At 39.0% G+C, this 22352-nt stretch overlaps 1 protein-coding gene across 3 annotated transcripts in view; it reads left to right on the forward strand.

The window, feature by feature from the left end:
* The first annotated feature begins 2524 nt into the window (after positions 1 to 2524).
* The window catches only part of NLGN1 (neuroligin 1), an 889933-nt gene continuing 870105 nt past the window's right edge, over positions 2525 to 22352 (forward strand). For all 3 annotated transcript variants that reach the window (XM_063662430.1, XM_063662428.1, XM_054482481.2), the window contains exon 1: positions 2525 to 3006. The gene's annotated coding sequence lies outside the window, so the exon portion shown is untranslated. The remainder of the gene's footprint in view (positions 3007 to 22352) is intronic.

The raw sequence follows: 22352 nt of genomic DNA on the forward strand, positions 1-22352 counted from the left end.
GTGGCAATCAGTTAACTTAGTGGTTCTGTAGGCACCGCCCTATCTTCCAACTCACTTACATTTAAAAATTCACACAGAGAGGCTAGTGGGAAGCGGGTAGGTGTAAATAATGTGCTATAGTGAGTCACACCCGTCACAAAAGCCAACAATGATTAGCTGTGTTTTTTTAAAATCACCTATCCAGCGGCAGAAGCTGTGGGCACAGCCAGGAGGGAGAGGCCAAAGGCAGTGGCGTTGCGTTTACACTACTCGTACGGAACAGGCTACAGCCAAAGAACGCTTCAATTCGGAGATTACTCTGCCTCTAGCTAGAGGAAGCAGAGGAAAGAGAGGGGAGTTTGGTGGCTAGGGATTTACCAAAAAGGCGGTGGGGGGGGGGGGGGCGGGGGAGAAAAGAGGCACAGTGGAAGGCTGTTGCCTCCAACTCCGCGTTCTCCGTCACCAAGACGAAAACGCCTGGAACCGGAGCACGATGACGCCGAGAACAGAGAAACTCAGAGCGTCCGAGGCCTCGCGTCTGGGCGGCCGTGCCGGTTCACTCACACGCCGCTCTGAGTGGTTTGGCGAACGTCACACGTGACTCCCTGGGCCCTTCACCCCTCCTGCCGCCACGGGCGCTGCGGGAGCTGCGGGCGGAGGACGCTCGGCTGCCGCGGGAGGAGTAAGGGAGGAGGGCGGAACTTGTAAAGGGAGGGACCATCACCAGCACCAAGTCTGCCACCGCCGGACCCGCGCCCCCGAAGCCCACCCCCACCAAAATCGCGCCTCCGACCGGCGGGAGGGGCGCGCAGGGGAGGGGACGCTGTGCAATAAACCGGGCGGGGAGAGGGAGGCAGAGGAGGGAGTCCTGGCTCTGAGGGGGGCAGGATTGGGTCTGGAGGATGGTCTGGCTTGATTCAGACTCCTGCACCCGACAACGCCACGGAGTGAGGGGAGAGGGAGAGAGAGAAGGTGGCAGTGTGTGTGCGCGCGTGTACGTGTGTGTGCGTGTCTACAGGTAGCAGTGGCGGCGGCGGCGACGGGGACCGGAGCAGGGGACGCATCTGCAGCCACCTCCCCGCCTATGATTTTCGGAGGCGATTGCTCACTTAGCTGAGGATCTGTAGCCCCGGGAGATCTTCTCATCCTCTCCATTTCCAAGCTTCATAGGTGTCTTCCAGTTTCAAGTGTGTGTTTTGGGTATTTTATTTTTAATTTTTTTCTTTCTCCCTCTAAATCTCGGAAATTCTGCATATTGAAGCAGGTGGCTCCTGGTACGAAATCTCTGGATACATTTGGCTTGCCAAGTTTTGCTCTTCGCTGTCCCCTCCCGCTTACAGAAGCATCTGTGGTGCTTTTCTTTTGGATTTACATGCAGGAAACGTATATATGTTTATATACCGACCGCATAATATATAAATACATATACGCGTGCCCAAGCGCCTGGTTTTCGTCTCTCCTCCCCACGAAGCGGAATGTTTTGGAGCCGATGGATAACAAGAACACTATTAACATTCTTTTGAGCTTGTTTTTTAAAAGGGGGAGGGAGCGTGAAGAATTGTTTAACATTCGGCCATCGTTTGGCTGCACACTAAGCACCACGAAGTATTTATGGTTGCAGATCAGGTGCAAACGGGGCATAGAGAGAAAGGTAAGGGAGCTTCCTGCGTCCGCCGAGCTCCGGCGTTTACCTTAATCCCGGGGATTGCCGAGAACTTCCTACTCCCTTCCTCTCCTTCGCCTTCCCCACCTTCCACCCACCCTTCTCTGCTCTCTCTCTTCTGTAAACTCAACCCTTTTCCAGTCCCATTGGGGTGGGGGTGGGGGGTGCTGGAGGTGTAATCGTCTATTAGAGTTTAAATGCGTCTCTCTTTCCCAGGCGAGTAACTGAGTTTTCCAATAGCCTTTCTGGCGGTTTTAAGGAATTGTGTCCTTTATAAAAAATAATGCTACCTAAATAAGTGTTTTAAACATCTGAAGGTGCCAGTCCGTCACCCTATCCTCTGATGAAAATAAAAGCAATAAAAAATAATGAACTTTAATAAACTGGGTGGTTTTTTTTTAAGCGTTGGGGTTCATGGAAGCTCCCAAACGCTTTTTTTTTTTTCATTTAAAAAGAAAGATAACCAGCAAACAAACCAATATCTCAGGAGGAGTCCACAGTGGAGGAGATTCGCCTTCCGTTTCTGCATAAAACCAATACATTTCACTTGGAGGGTAATTTGCCAGAGTTGAGCGAGACGAAGCCGTGTCTAAATAAGTACATGACACTAAATTTCCTTTTAAATCCACCTTTTACACCATGGCCAGTCGCTTGTTTGACTCCCGTTCAAGGGACACGGTTTTCAAACCTGACCTTTTGGGGAGATGTGGGAACTTCCCCTCATTTCTTCTTCTACCCCTCTAACCCCCTTCCTCCTCCGCGCGGCATCTCTAGCCCCGGCAGTTTGTAAATTGCCCGTTTTGCCCACCCTCCTGGTGGGCGTTCTCTCCCCCACTCCACTCCTGCCCCCTCTGTCCTTTCTTCATTGGCGTCTTCGGAGCAGATGCATCTTCTTTCTTCTTGGGCTCACTCTCCCGTTCCCCCCTCAGTCCCCCCACCCGCTGCTCCCCACTTGCCCCAGCTCTCCTCGCCGCTCCTCCCCGCCTCCCCGCGGAGGGTTGACCCTTCAATTCCGAGTCCCGGCCTGTGGGCGGGCGGGGGAGCGCCGCGGCTGTGAGCCGAGGATCAGGCGGCGGCGCGGAGAGCGCGCCCGGGCGGCCAGCGCCGAGCGCGCGGAGCTGGCGTGGGGAGACACGGCAGGAAAGGCGAGCCGGAGTGGGTGATGAGAGGCCGGGAGAGCCCGTCCGAGCCGGAGAGACCGGAGAGAAGGGAGCGAGCGAGTGTGCGGCGCGCACGCTGCCAGAGCCCGGGCGGAGTGCAGTCGCCTCCAAAGCCTTAGAGCGGCGCCCCAGTCACTGCAGCTCTTCACCCTAGAGCTGTGCCCTGGGACCACAGAGACCAAGAGCATGGAAATCGGCTGAGAGGTACAAAAGAAATAAGGAACAGATTTACGAGAAAGCGGGGAGGGTTTCCTGGCGAAATACGGAGGCTGAGCAGATGGAGGAACAATGCCGCCTCCAGAAGAAAACCCTTGCCTGAACCCTCGGCGGAGCGCAGAGGAGCTGCTTTCAGCCTTCTGCTCTCCCCAGGCCCTCCGGCTAGTTCTGGGGTTGGTTCCGCCGGTTAGTTTGACAGGGATAAGAAAGTTGCTCTTCTTCCCCACAACGTTTCCTGCGAGGTGGTTTTCAGATCTGTGTGTTTCCAGTGAAGATGTCACTCCCTAGATCCCCCGCGTTGAGCAACTAATATATTATGCATTATTGGGCAATAAACTCTCCTGGGAAGAGAAGGTATTCCAAACATTTAAACCGTTCTCCACCGACTCCTGCCCGCCTCAACACAATGCCTTGTGAGTAGAAATGAAAAACCACCTGAATTTAAAATTATTTAGGTTGAGATTTTGCATTGGGAATAATTTCTTCCAGAGGAGGTTGTTAGTGTGTTATAGAGATGAGGGATATTACATGTCCAATATTTGATTCATTTGTGATAATTCTAAATCATGAACCGTTGGCCTCCACAAAGGTACTATTTCTTTTTGCATTTCCAGGGCCATAGTGATACATATAGGACTTGGGAAACGTGAATTCGTATAGTTAACCCAGTATCTGTTACTCTGCATTTTTACAGTTAGTTAATATACTCATTTTCCCTCTTTTTATACTCAAACTCTGGTAGACTATTTTTGCTTAAATCAATTGAGTTGTCATGCTGTACATGAAAATTACAGGGTCTTAATGCATTTCTCACAATTAATTGTGCTCAATTATTAATAGGATCATAGATATTAAAATGTCACTGAGAAAGGGTATGTGTACCTATGTTTGAGTGTAAAACCTATAAAATGTCTCAGCATTTCCATCAGCCATTGTAACCTAGCAGAACACAAGGTTTTTGAAATGAGCTCAGAAGCAAGGGCCATTCATGTATTTAAAATATTAAATGTTAAATGCAAAAACATTAAATTTACTGTGCCTTTGGCAGAGAATGAATCTAAGTCTACTTGCACTGCAGAGTGATTGAGTGATTCACAGAGAAAGTGGAAGTTAATCATTACTCAGGCCTTCTGATTACATGGTTTGATTAAAAGAAGTAACTGTTTTCTGTAAGCCTGCTATTCTGCAGTTAGTCTTCCCAATCCTCTTAACATAAGCAGAAATTGAGGGAGTCAATCTTTCAGCAGATTCTACTAGAGTTCCAGTAGTGTGGAGTAAGAAAAGCTTCTTTAGTTCCCGTCCTTCCCATTGTCTCCCTTCTTCTACCCCCAAAGTACTTGCTGTCAATCTTTTCTTTATTCCCTCAGTGTAGTTTTATTTTGTGAAATTTTCCACTTACATTTAGTAATAACATATTTTCAAAGGTAAATGTTTGAATGGCTTTGAAGTTGAAGGTGAAATATACACTTACAGAAGGTAGGCTGAGAACTCCATTGATTTCATTTGCAGGGTTTTGGAAGGCCTGATGACCCTATGCATCCCTGGATGACTTTCTTGGATCACTCTCTAAAGTCTCTTCCAACTCTGAAATTCTTATATTTTATTCTGCTTTTACTATTTTCACATGGTTATCCAGTGGCAGGATCTACATATCCCTTCAAATTACATTAAGCTAGCTGTTTAGGGTTTTCTTTATAGGATAATTAAGTAGCTAGAACTAGAAAATACAGTTATAAATCTGAGATCTCATTTTTTATAAAATTTTTCACATACATTTTAATGCTATTGACAACTTTTTGTGAGACAATACTAATACAGATATAGCTTTGAGTGACACATATCTGTCTGGGTTTTCATGTATTGAAACAAACAGTTTTTAACATAGTAATGGTTTATCTTGATAATTCTTTATTATTTTTACACAAAGGAGTTATTTCACAAATTACCTAACAAATACTAATTGGTAGTTTTTGTAAGCAAAACACAGTTAAATTAACAGTAATATTAGAAACTGCAACTGTGTAACATATACCTTTGCCACATTTTAAAGGCTTAGTTTTTGAAGTGAAGTTTACAGTCAGTTTCCATCTTACTGGATTGTCAATAGAAAGATGATTTTTCAGTTATGTTTTAATTATTTGTAAATGGAATCATCAAAGTCCAGTCTTCTAGACTTAATATTATTATTATTTCTGAAATATGGGTATGATCTTATTAACATTGGCCAGTGGCTCCTTATAGATTATTACATGCCAAAGTCCGCAACCCTAATGCCACTCAGTGCTTTTCACAATTCATTCTTAAACCTCCTTATGTAGATTAAAACACTGTCCTCCTGGCTCCCGTTCTGAATTCACTCTTTAGTCCATTCACAAGACTCTTAATTACTATTTTCCCCAACACTACATACCATTTTAGGATTTTGTGGTTTGCTTATGTTAATCTTTCTTCATTGATCCATTCCCTGCCCCTCACCCCACCCCCCCAAATATACAGCAATGGTAGGACAGAAAAACATTTTAGTTCCTTGGGTGGTCTTTCCTTCATCATGCTGCTTCCTTCCTGTGCCCTTACTCTGAGCTCCCACAACACAGTATTTATACTGGGAGTAGCCCACCTTTCACACTTCTAATGGTTGGCTTTCTCACTGCACAGTGAATTGCCAGAGATCAAAAGACATGCCTGATTTATCATGTCATTCAGAAATGATAGCTTACCTTTATGTCTGAACTTAGAGTCTACCATAAATGAATAGTAAGTGTATTATTTGTAAATATATTTGGCTATGAAGTAACAGAAAACTTGGCTAACCGTGGATTAAGCAAATAAAGCTTTATTTATCTCACATAATAAAAAGTCAGGAGAAGAGAGTTGCTTAAGCATTTTATCAGGCTTCTTCTATTATCTCGAAACCTTTCTTCTCATGGGCACAAGGTCACTGATGGGCCTCCAAACTCGTGTCTGCTTTTGGGGTCCAAAATGGGGGAGAAAAAGATAACAGTATTCTACCTCAGGATTTCTCAGCTTTGACACTGTTGTCATTGTGGGCTGGATAATTATTTGTCTTTGTTATGGGGGAGTGTACTGTACATTATAGGGATGTGTAGCATCATCCTTGGCTTCTGTCCACCAGATGCTGGTAGTGCACCCCACCCCCACCTCATCATGACTATCCAAGTATCTCCAGACATTGCCAAATGTCCCTAAGAGGTCAGATTGTCCCAGGTTGAGAAGTATTGCTCTGAGATCAGAAGGAAGGAAATTCTCTGTTTCCTACTCTTCCCTACCCCTGTTTTGTTTTGTTTTGTTTTTTGTTTTTTTTCCCTGCATTATGGTGGTGGCGAGGATCTTTTTGATTTTTGCTTAATAAGTGGTAGAGAACACATGATGAGATTTAAAAAACAAATAAGAAGAAGGAAGAGGAGGGAAAGAGGCCAAATAAGGCTTCTCTGAGCATTGTGTCTTTTTTTATGGTGTGAACATTCTCCCCATAGCCTTCCATTCTCATATCACTGCCAGGCTGTGTCAGCTGGCTACTTCTAGGTAACTGAGAGGTTGGAAGACAGATTTTTAGGGTGGCATTTTACTACCTTCAACAAAATCAGAATCTTCAAGAAAAGAAGGGGAAATGGATTTGGGTTTGAAAACTTAGTGTTTGCTGTGATGGCAGAGTGAATGAATACATAAAATTCGGCTAAATACTTCAGAAAGGAGAAAGAGTAAACACAAAATAAACATCCATCAAAGAGGGTTGATATGATTTTTCCACATGCTAAATGTTAATAAAGTAACTAGGATAATACTGTGATATTTTTCCTTTGATGATATTTTACTTAGAAAATAAATGAGCAGAATGGAAACATATAGCACTTCATAATATTTTTCTCTGCAGATGGCATCCCTTCTCCTCCAGTCTATTGAATAAAGCAATAGAGTTTGCTATTGATACTTACCAATTATTTAGTAATCATGTGAGAGATGTCAAAGGAAATAAAAATGCGCTCTATTGTTTTAATATTTCTTTCTAATGCTTGTATTTAGAAAGATAACACATGCTAGTGAATGCAGTAGGTAAAATAATGGATTCTGGTACAGATGCGTTAGCATGGACTATAGTAACTTTAAGTTGGGTTGCTTATCTGCCTACCATCTACCTACCAATAAGTACTCTTGGATTCTATCATAGGAAATAATTCTGCCTTACAAAGATATATTAACATTGCTATGGACGACCAATGATCTTGTCTGATTGATTGTAATCTTTTTTCATCCTATTCTTGTTTATATTTTCTGTAAGTTCGTTGAATGCAAGTTTTTGCTCAACTTTGTATAGAATATAGAAATATAAAAGATGATGTCTGTTAGGAAGCTTTTGCCTGCAAGTAACAGAGTACCCAATTAAAGGCTTTAACAAAAAATACATTCATTATCTCACAGAACCAGATTCTGGAGGTGTGCTGATCCAGGGTTGACTAACTTAGGAGTTCAAGGATGTCATGGCTCTGGTATGACTTCACTGTAAATCTCTTGAGTCTTTATCTTGGAAACAAGATAAACAATATGGTTTTCACAGAACCAAACATCACCTCTTCTCATAGCCCCACTCAAAGCAGAAATGAAAAAGCAGTCTTCTTCTCATGGATATGTCTCTTTATCTAGAAGGAAACTTTTCACAGAAGATATCAGCAAACTTCCCTTTATGCCTGAATGACTAAAACTATGTCACATTTCACTCTTAACTTATAACTGGCAATGAGACAATGCATTGTACGATTGTTTTTGATCATCATGGTAGGTCCCTTGAGGGCTGGGGAAGAGGTCTGTTTTCCTGTGGACTTGGCTGCATCACATGAAAAATCAGAGCTCTGTTAACTGGGAAGAAGGAGGCAATAACTATCTGGGGCTCCTAACAGGGAGTTCCACAAACAAAATGCCTATCCTTCTCAAATCTCTTAAAATATGGAATGCCTATATGAAAATTAAATTCATGAAAAAATAATTACATGGCCTTTGAATCCATGGAATGAATGGTGTATATGTCTGGCTGCATGCTTCTGATGTAGAATGCATGCTTTCATGATGTTACAGAGTTTTTTTTTTTTTAAATAGAAACTGAATAATTGGAAAATGTAGGAATGTGTCCTGCATAAAATTGCAAATACTAAATTATACTATATTACATGTCTAAATTATAAACCTTGCTTTGTCATCGTATACCTATCTATATGATCATATAATGTAAACCATAGTTAAATCAGAGGATGTCCACCTTACCAAACAGGTCACGTATCCTCATCTATGTTTGTCATATGATTTCACCATCATAATTCAGAGATAATAAGAGAAATGACTGAACCCTTTGGCCAGTTACTCTCATAAAGAAGGACTTCATATATGCTTTGCACAAATAAAAATTACTTCTTTGTTTCTGATAACGGTTTATTTACTTGAGGGGCTCAAGGGAGGGATCTAATTTTCAGCTCACATACCAGTGAGTATCTCTCTCATTGAACATTATGACTCATTTTTGTAAACAAGGAAAGCTTTATTTTCATTCTTTTGCCTGACTTCATGGAAGCTCAGAGCCAGTTTTGTGCTCAATTGAAAAAGATGTCCTTAATCATCTTCTTTTACTATGCTTTATTATTTGGATTCATTTTTAAACTTTAACTTTGTTTCAATATTTGATTATTCTGGAGTTTTTTTAAATCATAGCTGCTTCAAATTATTTTTTGGAAGGAGAAATAATGTAATGAATACATGCGCAAACAAATGAGTGCCATCGCACATCACTCAATACGTGTCTTTTTTTCCCTGAATGAATATATGTTTGGAAATTAGACAATACTATGTTCGGTAAACTGAATTTGTGGCATGAGAGGAGCAATAGGTACAATATGGTGCAATAGGATTTCAGGGAAAAGAGCAGTTGTGCTTGAGTTATTTTTATGGAGATACATATTGTAGTTTGCAGACAGGTGGGAAACTAAGGCAGTGTAGGTGAGATAAAACATAAATAAATTGAATTCATTATATTTATTTTGCTCTATGAACAGATATCAATTGTGTCTCAACTTTTTTTCCCTCCAGCTATAGAATTCTAATAACTTCATTGCAGTAACTCTTCAGTATAAAGGATCCAAAACCACAATGTAAAGGAAACATAAACTAGGAAAAGAATGGGGTTGATATCTCTGTTTCAAAGCAACTTTTGTGATGGATGTTGGCGATCTTCTTGGCTTACCTTCAGTATATTAGAATGTGCCTTCTGAGCATCTCATCATTCCATTGACAATTCTCTACTTTCAGGCTCCACGCCTAGAGCTGTTTACACCGCAGCAACCACCTCTGAACTGGGCTCCTCGCCTCCAGGGGAATTGATTTTTGAATCAAGCTTAAAATGGTAATTAGTAACCCCATCTGTGTTTAGGGTCAGGAACAGATGCTTTTCCTTTTTGCTTTAATGGAAGATATATTTGAAGGTGGAAATGTAGTGAAATAGAGTTTAAATAGATCTGTATTGTGGAGGGCACTCTATGTCAGGTGATGACCATCATGGAAGTATGTTTTTGATTATCTACCTGAACCCTCTTATCTGGACACAGTCCAGATGATTAGAAGGTTTATTTCACAAATCCATTGTGAATTCATTATGGTTCATAGCAATGAGCCTAAGCTACTGCAAGTTCCTGAAACCTCTGCTAGGGAGTTAAATGTTTAATTATATTTAATAGACCATATTTTATCAAAACCAAGGAGCACTGATTCTAGAACACTGCATTTTATTCACACTGTGGAAAGAAGAACACCCCAGTATTAATTCCACAATCCTTCCCTACTAAGAATTTTTACTTTATATTTCTATAAAGGAGGATTTTTAGACAAATAGATACAGATTTTTAACATATATCCATCTTTTACATGAATAAAACATATATTAGCAAGATGCTTTGGCTTAAGAATTTAAAAAAAATTATCCTATTCAGAACCTCTTCTGAATCATTTTTTGACTCATTCATAGCCATGTTTTTCCACAGAAAATAGTATGCATGTGTTGGTGATGCACTATTTTTTAAGGGCTCCGCGATTGTCTTCAGAATTTAATTCCAAGCAGCTGATACCTTCTGAATGATTTGATCCTGGTGTGTTGTTGATTTTACCAGAATGTGACAATGGAATGTTTTCAGACAACAACCAGAACTCATTTGCCTTCCTTAAATTGTCCTGAGCTGTCAGGAGTGGTGGTTGTCTGGTCATGCTAAGAAGAATAAGAAGAATACAAACAATTTTCACGTATATAGTCTATGGCTACTATGCCTCCACTACTGCTTGGCCATAAGAAATTGTAAAATGCACCTTGATTTCAGATATGTTAAAGGTGTCAGAGTCAATGAAATATGGCAACTTTAATTATACATGTATCCTCATTTTTTAAACAAACTAATGCCATAGCGATAACTAATTAACCAAACTAATAATCTCCAAATAGTTAGATAAGAGAAATTATTGCATAATTCTTAGAAAGTATGATTAAAATATAATCCTATCTCTTTTTTTTCTCTATTTGCCCTCCAATTATGTAATATATAAAATATAGCTAGTCTTAAGAAAAGAAGTAATAGTAGGATGAAAACAAACGAAGAGAACTAGACCAGGAACGAAGAGACCGATGTCTGGGGAGCAGACTCTTCTAGTAACTCTCTGTGTCATTTCTTGTGATCCCTTCACTCTAGGCTTTGGTTTTCGTGTTTCAAGTGTATGGTTAGACTAATTAAAATTAAACATGTTTCCTGGCTCTAAAATCTGTTTTGGGTAAAGATAATCAGAAATAAAGTCTGTAATAATATATTACACATTTTAAGTTAGTATGATATAAATACCTAATAGTGGAGGGATGTACTCTAAGCTGGTAAGCTTAAAATATATAACATATATTATATAACTTTAAGATTTATTGTATCATGTGTAGCTTTAATATTTTACATGTTTTGGGAGACTTGTCCATACATATCTTACTTGTTCTTTAAAATAACTGTTAAGCAATGCAGAAGATTCAACAGAACAAAAGTAGGATTTAGGAACTCTTCTCCTCAAATATACTGGATGAGAAAGATTACTAAATAAATCACAGCCAAATAGCGGATGCAAAAGTGGGAGGAGGCAAGAAGAAAATGCATTTTCCACCAAGAACAAAGAAAACTTATGCAAGGAATTAACTATCACTATATATAAATGTTCTTCTTTTAAAGAATTATCAGTAAGAAGCAAGAGAAAATTGACAGGTAAAAATGAAGTTTCCCTTTTTTATTTTATCATTACTAAACCATATTTTATGATTCAGTATAAATTGGTGATGTACTATTTTATTTTATATGTATATTTACATATGAATATATCTGAATCATATATATATGAATCATATATATGAATTCAATATATATGAATATATGATATATATCTATATATATGAATATATATTCATATATATTGAATTCATATATATATATATATATATAAAAATCAAAGGAAGAGAAGCCTATAGTTGGACCAGTCAGATGCTACTATTTGTGGATACATCTTGACAGTTCTTACTGTGCAATTCCACAGACAACAGTGTTTCTTCCCTGTATTGTATTTGAAAATTACCACTGCTCTTAAGTGGTCAGAAAGCTGGGCACTTACTTTTTGATGAATAACAAGCTCTCCAGAGGTGTGCCACTCTCCTTTCTCTCATTGTAGCTGTAGTCACCACAGAGAAAACACTGTGTTGCTTCTCACCTACCTGATTTGCTTAAAAAGTGAGTTGATTTATGGAGCATGAAGAAAATCCTTCTTTTTTATTTTGGCTAGATATTCTTGAAGTTCTCTCATAATACAATTAAGATATCAAAAACACGATATAGTATTACTGAAGTAAGTCGGTTTCTATAAAAGTATTAATTAAATTATTTTAATCCTCTAGTTGTGTCACTTTGTCCATAAGAAAAAAATTCAAGATATTAGGTTTCAAGATGGAGAGTACTATTTAATGGCTTAGAGTCTCAGATCATTAAATGGGGTTCAGAGATTATATTCATATTGTAATCACATCTTTATGACTAAATGCATAAAATCACATTTTTTGACCTAAGGTGGTTTGTAAAACATATTGTACAAAGGAATCATTTATTTCTAAAAACTTTAATAAATTTTCAATGGTCTTTCCAGCTGAAAAGCTGAAAGGGCCATGGTGGGTTTTAGATTAACATAGGCCCACTTCCTTAGTTTACATGTGACAAAACTGAAGTCCAGAGGAAAAAAATGATTTGCTTGTTTATGCAATGGTAGAGCTGGAACCAGATCTTCACATAATGCCTTCCTGCATTAGTTTTATTTAAAGAGCAGTAATACATACATCAGCACCATATATTCTGTATATAAGTTACCATGATTACATAATTACTAGAATTTTAGAAGTATAGGTAATAATCGCCAGAACTGATAAAAAAGGGGAGTCATATTTTTAGCAAAGTTAGTGGAGGAGGTGTTATTTAAAGGAGATTAGGATATGAATAAATAGAGAAGAGGGAGCAAGCATTGCTTGCATAAAAGCAATAAAAATCGAGACTAGGACAGGCAGCAGAGGCAGTTGGCCGTTCTGGATTCTTTCAAAAGTAAACACACACATATAAACACATTGAGAAATATCATTGTAGAAAGCAAAGAAAAATGCTTATTGAAATCATACATCTTATTTTGCATTCAGTATTTTGGTTTAGGACCTCTGCAGATTAGAAATAACACTTATACATTTATTTCGAATAAATAGTCCTCAGAAAAATTGGTTCATATTACTCATATCAGAAAGAGTTTGCGTCCACTAAAAATAAATTAACTTAAAATGGGACGTATGATTTTCTGAGAATGTCTGTTCATGACACTGGTTGATACAAAAATCAAGCTGAGATTATTTGATTACCTGTCATCAAATGAGAAGATTCTTCTTATCACAATCCTGCCTACATATGGTTCTCTAGCCCGAGCACTCTTTCCATAAGAAATACTAGAAACGTTCTGCCTCACACAATATGTCTTCTTTTCCATGCTCCTTTTCAACATGGTACTCCAAGCAGTCCCTCCAGATTTGATGATTGCAAGACAAAATGCCTATTTGCTTAAGGGAGAGAGAATCTAGTTGGTGCCAATCTGTCTTTTAATGCTCATTGATCATACTCACCATCACTTAAAATTTTTTAACATTTTTAAGGTCTAAGGAGCAATTTCAAGAGAAATGTATTCTTCCGTTTCTACTAAATTCTATGTAAAATCAACACATCCCTCCTGACTCTCCTTGAAGTCACTCTCCATAAAAACAGCAGCTCATTCTGGGAGTCAGTGGCTAGAATAACCAGCACCTGGAGATTAGGGAGGAAATCATTCAGAAGAGCATAAGCGTGTTTTCTATAGAACTCCATAAACATGGCCTCTATAACTTCTCAAGAATAGGCGCATTGGCCAGGCGCAGTGGCTCACACCTGTAATCCCAGCACTTTGGGAGGCTGAGGCAGGCGGGTCACAGGGTCAGGAGATCGAGACCATCCTGGCTAACACAGTGAAACTCCGTCTCTACTAAAAATACAAAAAATTAGCTGGGCGTGGTGGCGGGCACCTGTAATCCCAGCTACTAGGGAGGCTGAGGCAGGAGAATGGCGTGAACCCGGGAGGCTGAGGCAGGAGAATGGCGTGAACCCAGGAGGCGGAGCTTGCAGTGAGCCGAGATTACGCCACTGCACTCCAGCCTGGGTGACAGAGCGAGACTCCATCTCAAAAAAAAAAAAAAAAAAAAAAGAATAGGTGCATTACAACTCTGCCAGTCAAAATACCCTGGGAATAGTCCTGGTATGCTATTTTGAATGTCATTTCCTCACCAGCCTTCTCTAGAACCCCTAGGAAGCCTGAGATTTCAGAGAACAGCCTCTCATGGGACACTCTACCATAGAAATCTGAGAAAAACAAGAGCATGGGGTGGCGCTACTATAGGGGAGAACGAAGGTATAATCACTGCAAATGGAATAATTTGTTAGAGCGTTAGAAAGAGTATAAAGAGCCATCTTTAACATTGCAATATCTTTTATTTATCCTGCTACACTCAGGTTTGCAAAACTGCCATACGTATACATATATATCAATATGTAAATGTGTATCTATCTACCTCTATCTGTTTATCTATCTTATTTAATTGAAAATTACAGTTGAATGATTGATATGAGAAAGCCTGAGAAGAAACAATCACTTTTCTTGGAAAAAATTGTTCATGTTCCATATATACTGTAGACGAGAACACGGAAAAACACTAGAAAACGTGTCACTGGTGCCCAGGAAAATAAATCTAGCATTCATCTATCAGTCCATATATTTTTTTGCTTATCTTCATGAATATTATTTCTTTCCCCCATTTCCAACTCCTGATTTCCTGTCTCCTGATCCCTGTATTCAGTCAACAACGTCTCTTACACACGTCTCTTACATGGCATCCTTTCTGTACCTAAATCCAGAACCCAAATTCAAGATTTTCCATTGTGCTTTTGAAATGTTGCAAAAGCCTTCTAAATGCAAATATCAGCAACCAACACTCTAATATTAATAAGCTTGTCTGAATATTTCCCTCCCCCATGTGATACATGGCTAAAAAGAATGAAACATAAAAAAGACAAGTATTGATGGGGAAGGCCAGGATGATCAGTTTAAACCAAGATCATTGCTAGTGAGAACAAGCCTAGGTTAATGCCAGGTGCTTACTAGAAGGATGTTTTAGGGACCTGTAGGGGGGCCAAGAGGCAATCTCTGGAGAGGGTGGGAGATTGAGGAATTTGGGTCTGGGAAAGGGGCTGACACAAATGAGCAAGATAAGGGGGAAAACAAACAAACTTGTTCTGCATCATTCTTTAGCTTAATAAGTGGTACTGCTGCTAAGTTAGTACTAAAATTCATGATTCTGTGTGGACTTCACCTCTCTTTGATTTAGTTTTTCTGTCTGTAAAAAATACACTGAGAGTAGTCCTGCTAGTCTATTTTGAATGTCATTCCTTCACCAGGCTATTCTAAAACTCTAAAGAAGTATAGAGCTGTTATGGGAATAAACAAAATAACATAGCACTTTTGCCTGGCACATAAAAATGTTCAGAAGTGTTTGCATTATCATGAGAACCCTCCATACATAAACACAGACACACTCTGCTCACCTACTAATAGCCATTTATCACGTATTTTCTAAGTACTGGGTGGGACATGGTACTAGGCACAGTGGAGAAGGCAAAGATGAGTCAAACACTATCTCAATTGTGACAATCCTTCTTTTTTCACCTGGAGTTTTTGAAGTTAAGATATAGTGTTCTACATCCATGTTTTTGTTAATGCAGGGGAGATAGGGCTGCTTTTATTTCACTAGCACATGGAAGGAGGGATAAAGCATTTAGAAATGGTGAAATTGGCAGCTTTAGAAAATTGAAGAACTCTATCAGCATTAGAATGTGAAAACATTTGAGTCATAGGCTTGCTAGGGAGTATTTAATAGGTGCCTTTGTAAAATCTCCAAACTGGGCTGTATCATTTTCTATACATGTTTAAATCTCTTAATTACAAAGCAACTTTAATTATACATAAAGTATGCCACTTCAATCATGTTTTAATCACACATAAAAAAATTAAATTTATCCCAAAGTTATTTTCTGCATTTCAATTCTGATTTTTAAACTCTGGCATATTCTGTACCAAAAAATTGCATTAAGCTAATGTTTATGCTTGCACATAATCCCACACTTTCAAGGCAACACTTAAAATATTCAGAAGAGCTTCACAAGAGGGAGTAGTTTAATTCTGTTGTTGACTCAGAGCCATTGTTCTTCACAGTTACAGCTCCGCTGGCATAGGCTACATATGGTCACTTGTTTTCTCAGTGTACAGAGTGATAATGCATTAACATTCTGGCTGGTGGTGGAGGCTATGCTGTGTTTTAGAGAAGTATAGCAGGGATGATGTGCTGCCTCTTTGGCAGAAAAGAGGGCAAGATCAACATGAGAGAGCCTGCAGATTGTTATAAACTAATCATTGGGACTGTACACTGTGGTGGCTGACCTAGAAGTCAGATCATTCCCTTACGGAGTCTAAATTTCAAACATTGTCTGTCTGTGAGTAGGACTTACATTGAAAGAGTGGTCATCAGAGAGAACTATGGATCACAGCCACGGAAGGAAGTTTTGCCAGCTTCCTTCACCACTGCCATTCAGAGGTGCTGTTCTGGAGCCCTCGGTTGCCACTTGGAAGAGACTTTTTATGATCCCACTTTTGCTCTAATCATGGCTATGTAGGCCGCAGGTCAAGTGGAGTGCTGGGCTGGTGACTGATGGCCCTGTTGAGGTCCATTAGAAGTAGTACTTAAGTACTTTGTTAGGTCATTAGTATTCGGCAACAAGAATGGGGGATTTTGGCTGGGGTTTAGTAAACATGACTTTTCTTAAAGCTTTTGCAATTTCCTTTTGTGTATATGAAGTGAGTGAAAAAGGCCAAGGAAGATATTAAGCGTCTATTCCTACCCCGCCCTCCAAAACCCCTTATTTCTTATCTAATGTTATTCCATGTGGGATTGTGTGCCAAGAGACATTTCCAGTTATGAGGGCTTCTACCTACTTTTTCCTGCTTATCTGGGTTACATCTGTGGTTGCGAATAGAAAAATTAATACTAGTGGCAGCACCAGAGGGAGCCACTTACACGCTTTTGTTTCAAGCAGTGACGAAGCTGACAGGAAGACTTAAAATGCAGAAATATTAAGATTTAATTGTATTTTCTGAAAGAGAATGGCAGAAAAGTAGATGATATGTAAAATCTGTTAGCAGCAATTCCAAATTATGGGACTAGTAGCAACCACTTTATCTCTCTCACTTGAAATATTTGTGAATGGTAATTGCCTGGCTGCAATCCAGAAAGTAAATCATATTTCAAAATGTAAAATTGTGTTTGGAGCAAGAAATATTCTCTCTGATCCTGGCATTGTCCCTCTGCAGAATACTATTAGCAAGTTTGCATGTTTGAAACCTATACCAGTTTACTGTTTTTGTAGTGTTAATGATGCTACCAAAAATAAAGAATGAGGAATTAAGACTAAAACTTTTTAGATGCACATGCCAGTGCTCAATACATTCTCTCTCACTCTGACACACACACACACACAGACACACACACACACAGTGTGCACCCATATTTGCACAGGTGATTTTGCTGTAGAGCATCAGAACCAGGATTGCTATAAGGACATCAGGTAAGCTTGCTCTTGAGTGCTATGATACGGTTGAGAGAATTAAAATCCTGAAAGGAAAATAGAATGTATTTATCTTTATTAGCACACTGACCTTTTTTTTTAATGAGGAAATAGTCAAATGCATAAAGTTCTGAGTGAAACTCTCTTAATTACCACACTGACAAAATATTTCAGGAAAATATATTGATTCCACCTTCTTGGAGGGAAGGTTTCTAGCCCTTCTCTTGTTTTGTCTTGGCTGATTCTAAACCAAATTATAAAAACACTGGAAAGGAAGAATTGCTATAGTTCTTCTTTGAACAACCACAAAAAAAGCTGTATTCTTAATACTGCTCAGCCTTCCTCCACCCCGCTTTGACAGCATCAGGCATATCCAATAACATACTTTCACAAGAAGGGATTCTATGAAATTAGATCATCTCCTTTGGCTCTGTAATGGTACTTTTTTGGCCTGATTGTGATAAGGCCTGCAGTGCATAATGCTGACAACAAATGCTTTCTTAGGTCCCTTTCCGTGTAACAGTAATTCTCTTCAAGAAAGTAGTTGATTAACTGTGGTTTGTGCTACAGATGGAAAGGAGGGAATAAGAAAGATTATTTGTGCTTGACTCCCTGGTGATATTTATCCTTCTTTCTTTTTAAGAGTCTTTCCTTCTCTTTCTGCCTTGCCCACCCTAGCCAACATGGTTCCCTTGCAGACTGCCCATTCCTAATCCATTTTTGGGGGAAGTGATGGACTAAGGAGGTTGGGAATACAATGTGACTGTGATCTAGTGTCCTTCTGCCTTCTGAACTTTTAAGAACACAAATTTGCCTCTGAGACAAGGAAGTTCATATATTTTTTGTTTTATCTATCCATCCATCTACCTATTTTATTTTAATTTTAAAAATAAAACTTCTCGGCCGGGTGCTGTGGCTCATGTCTGTAACCCCAGCACTTTGGGAGGCTGAGGCAGGCGGATCACAAGGTCAGGAGTTCAAGACCAGCCTGACCAATATGATGAAACCCCATCTCTACTAAAAATACAAAAATTAGCTGGGCATGGTGGCACGCACCTGTAGTCCCAGCTACTTGGGAGGCTGAGGCAGAAGAATTGCTTGAACCCAGGAGGCAGAGGTTGCAGTGAGCTGACATCATGCCACTGTACTCCAGGTGACAGAGCAAGACTCCATCTCAAAAATAAAATAAAATAAAATAAAATAAATAAAATTAAAATAAATAAAAACTTCTTAGTTTAGAAAGAGGGATCATTGGACCATTACTGAGGAAGAGATCTACAGCAATTTTGTTAACTTCCAAAACTCTGGAAGACATTGGTTATCACTTCCTTCAGGAGCCTTGACCCCAGATGTCTAGAGAAGTTCAGGGCCAGAGCAGCAGGTCAAATGGGAAGCCCTGGAGCTAAACATACCAGGTGATTCTGGCTACCCTATGGGCAAAAGGTTTCAAGAACCTTCTTCTCCCTGGAAAAAGAATAAGAAAGGAAGCAGCAGTGGTTGTGGTACAACAGGTGACTAGTGAAGGTAGAAGAGATGATGTGAGCTTTGTATGTACAGAGAAGGTGTCCCCAGCACGCGGTTCCACACTGTAGTGATTGTCATGTCCACTTTGCGCACAGGAGATCCTGGGTTCAGGAAGGTACCCCAAAGTGCCTCCAAAGCATCTTCATACTTACGTTGTATTAGGATGTGAACATATAAGAACAGGAGTGGGGGCCCGGAAGGGAGAGGGGCATGTGTGGTACTGAAAAAGATGATCTTCACATCTTGTTGTTTCAAGCTATGTCTGCAAGCAAACTGGTAGCTGTGTTGCTGACTTAACAGAAACAGAGAGGATGCTTGAATATTGACTTGAGTGTGATAAAGGAGATATTTGTTATATAGTACTCTTCTTGGTAGTATACAAAAAGCTGGGAAAGGGCAGGGAGCAGAGTGAGTAGAGGGCATGTCTCTTGGTTAGGAATGATTAAATGGCTATCTTTGAATTGGACTGGAGAAGAAGGAATCCTCAGGGAGCTAGGAAACCGATGGACTTAAGTAAGGGGTCAGTGTGGTCCTTTCTTTTGTAATCTGAGAATTACCGCTATGCTTTGTTTAGCAAAGGGTACATAGAGGCTTCAGTTTGCCACCTCAGAACCTTAGTTAAGAGACTAGAACTACATTATATGATATGCAACATCTCCATGTGAAAAAAAAAAAAAAACACCAAAAACTTCTTAGTCTAGAAAGAGGGACCATTACTGAGGAAGGGATCTACAGCAATGTATCCATTTGTGTTTAATAGTAAAACCCTTGAAAAGAAAAGGACCTGAACATTAATGTCTTTGGGGAGAGAAAGGCAGGATGATTTAAGGAGCAACATCTCACTTTGGAAATCAGATTTGGAGGAGCAGGACCACGAAAGGTGAAGTGAGTGGTTTTGAGAAGGCCCAAGAGGGTGTACAGCCTAGAATGACAAACAATAGGAATCAGATAAGAAAGCATCCTGGGACAGAGCAGGGAAGAGGCCCTAAGATGTCCACATATGAATAACGTCATCAGAGAAGTCCACCTGGAAGCCCTAAACAAATAAATTGAAACAAGAGCCCACAATAAGATGCAGATGGAGACAAGAGGGCTATAAAGGAGGCAGCTGCCAAGTGAGCCAAACTTCTCTTTGGTCTTTGATTCTTCATCAAGCAAAGTCAGAACATTTGCAGTGTTTTGAAAACCGCATTTGTTTTTCAAGCTAATTGTTATTAAAGGGTGATTTCAAATAGTTAGATTTAACGTTACTCCAAATAATTGTAGTAACTCAATTGTATGTGGTTAAATTCTGGACCTTTGAGCAAGGCTTTCAGCAAAAACCTCCTTTGTCAAGTGCAAAATAGGCAAATTTACAGCTCCTATTATATAGGGATTGCTATTTAAATCTGAGATGGCAGGAAGTAGGAGGGGGGATAATTTAAAGCAACTGACAGGCATTATGTCTTTCTCTGATCCTTATTTTTTAAGTTCTCAACAAGCAGTTTAACAGTATGAAGACAAATCTCTCCCGGAAAAAGTAGAATGGAAAGAAGCTTGATGCTACTCATAGTACACTGGGATTGAAGTTGGATGATGTAGATATAAGTTGACATAGGTAAGTTTTGACTTTGCCGTATGCTAATGATTGCTGAAGGCTGTTCAACCTGGCTGAATTTCAGTGTTTTTCCCTATAAAATAAGAAAGACAACATATTCTTGCCTGTTTCATAGAGCAGTATTAAAGGACCAATAAGTCAAAGTCTGAAAAGGCATTTTATATACTATTAAACTCTATATGAATATAGGATACCATTGAGTACAGCAGAGAAAAAGGTAATATATTGTAGTAGAGTCAGAAATTGGATGGATTCAGGGCATAGGCCTTAAAATCAGAGGAGCCTCTGCCATTAAGTTATTTAGTCTCTATGCTTCAGTTTCCCTATTGATAAAGGGAGATAAGGAGAACTCTACCTGTGGAACATTGCAAGGAGTAAATATGTGTATATATACATAGAGAGAGAGCGAGCGAGAGAGAGAGAGAGAGCGCTTGGCATAGAGCCTAACACACAATAAGATTGCATACATAAAATGAATATTAGCTATTACCAGGCGTGATTATTGGTTGACACCACTGAGTTTATTTATCTTGGAAATGATAAATTCATGAGCTTCACAGATAAGGACCTTGAAGCTCAAGCACTTTGTTTCTATATAACACTTACGTCACTTACATTATACTTGTTGACATATAGATGGTATTTAAGCCATGAGATTAGATTACACCACCAAAGGAGTGAGCATAGATGCTCAATATATGCGTTCCATTCCCCAAACTTCTAAACTACATAACCTTATGCAAGCTCCTTATCCCTCTAAGCCTCATTTCTTCATTTGCAAAATAGAGATAATATCTTTCTCATAGAATGAGAGGGTTTAATGAGATAGTATATGCAGAATATGCAGCACCTCATTGGAATGATTTCATTCTGTTCTTTTGGTGATAACTCAGCCTTCAGAAATGGCCCTGAAGGGCCAAAGGAAAAACAGGCAACCAGGAGCAGCTTCTTCCTCATGAATTTCACTTTGTGAGTTGTTTTCCCTAACTCATATTTCTTTTGCTTTCTATTTTCTAAAAGACTCCGTATTTCAGTTAGTTCAGAAAATATTGCTTTGATCACAAAGCTGACCCCTACTACATATAATCCTGAGGCTTTTTCTGGTAAAAGACATGCAAAAATATACCTACAAAACAATGTGTTTATTTCTTACTTAGATATCATTCCAAAGCATGTGAGCATCAAGATTCAAAAGAAGAGGTAGGAGACATATGGTTGCAAATAATATTTGTATTCTTTAGAATTTGATATGATTAAATGGATACTGATATGGCCCAAGCACAAAGATTTCACTTTAATATATATAGTTAAAGTGAGTCTAATGTATTTTGAGAGAGATATAAAGAAACCCAAGTATTTATTCTGAGATCTTCTACAAATAATGTTTTTGAAAGTTCATATAAAATAAATCTTTATAATACCATGATCAAACTGTAATATTCATCTGTCTGTATGAATTCAACTCTTATGTTCAATAATGGAAATATATGCTCTTGCAGTTATAAAATTGAAAGCTCTTGAGAGTACAAACTGGTAAACCTGGAAATCCATTACTTGGAATTAATACTGTATGTTATTTTTTTCATAGAAAATAATCTACCTTTTTTGTATTAGATATTACATTTGACATATTCTTCCAAGTCTCAAGGTAATATCTATGGTGTCACAAATTACATTTGTAATTAGTTGTTCATGCCATTAAACTTAAATATACTATAGAAGTTCAAGAGAGTTTGTAGAAGTAGAAATGAATTTAAAATAAATTTTCTGATTATCTTTTTTAAATGGTCTTTTTCAATTTGAAGACTATAGAATTAAGTAATCGTTTTAAAAGCTCACTGATTAAAACTATTTTTAAAATGTCTTGATATGTGATACTTGAACTTAATTCTCTAAATAATCTATTTACAAAAAATAGT

This window comes from Pongo pygmaeus, chromosome 2, assembly GCF_028885625.2.
Source record: "Pongo pygmaeus isolate AG05252 chromosome 2, NHGRI_mPonPyg2-v2.0_pri, whole genome shotgun sequence".
Classification (NCBI taxonomy): Eukaryota; Metazoa; Chordata; class Mammalia; order Primates; family Hominidae; genus Pongo; species Pongo pygmaeus.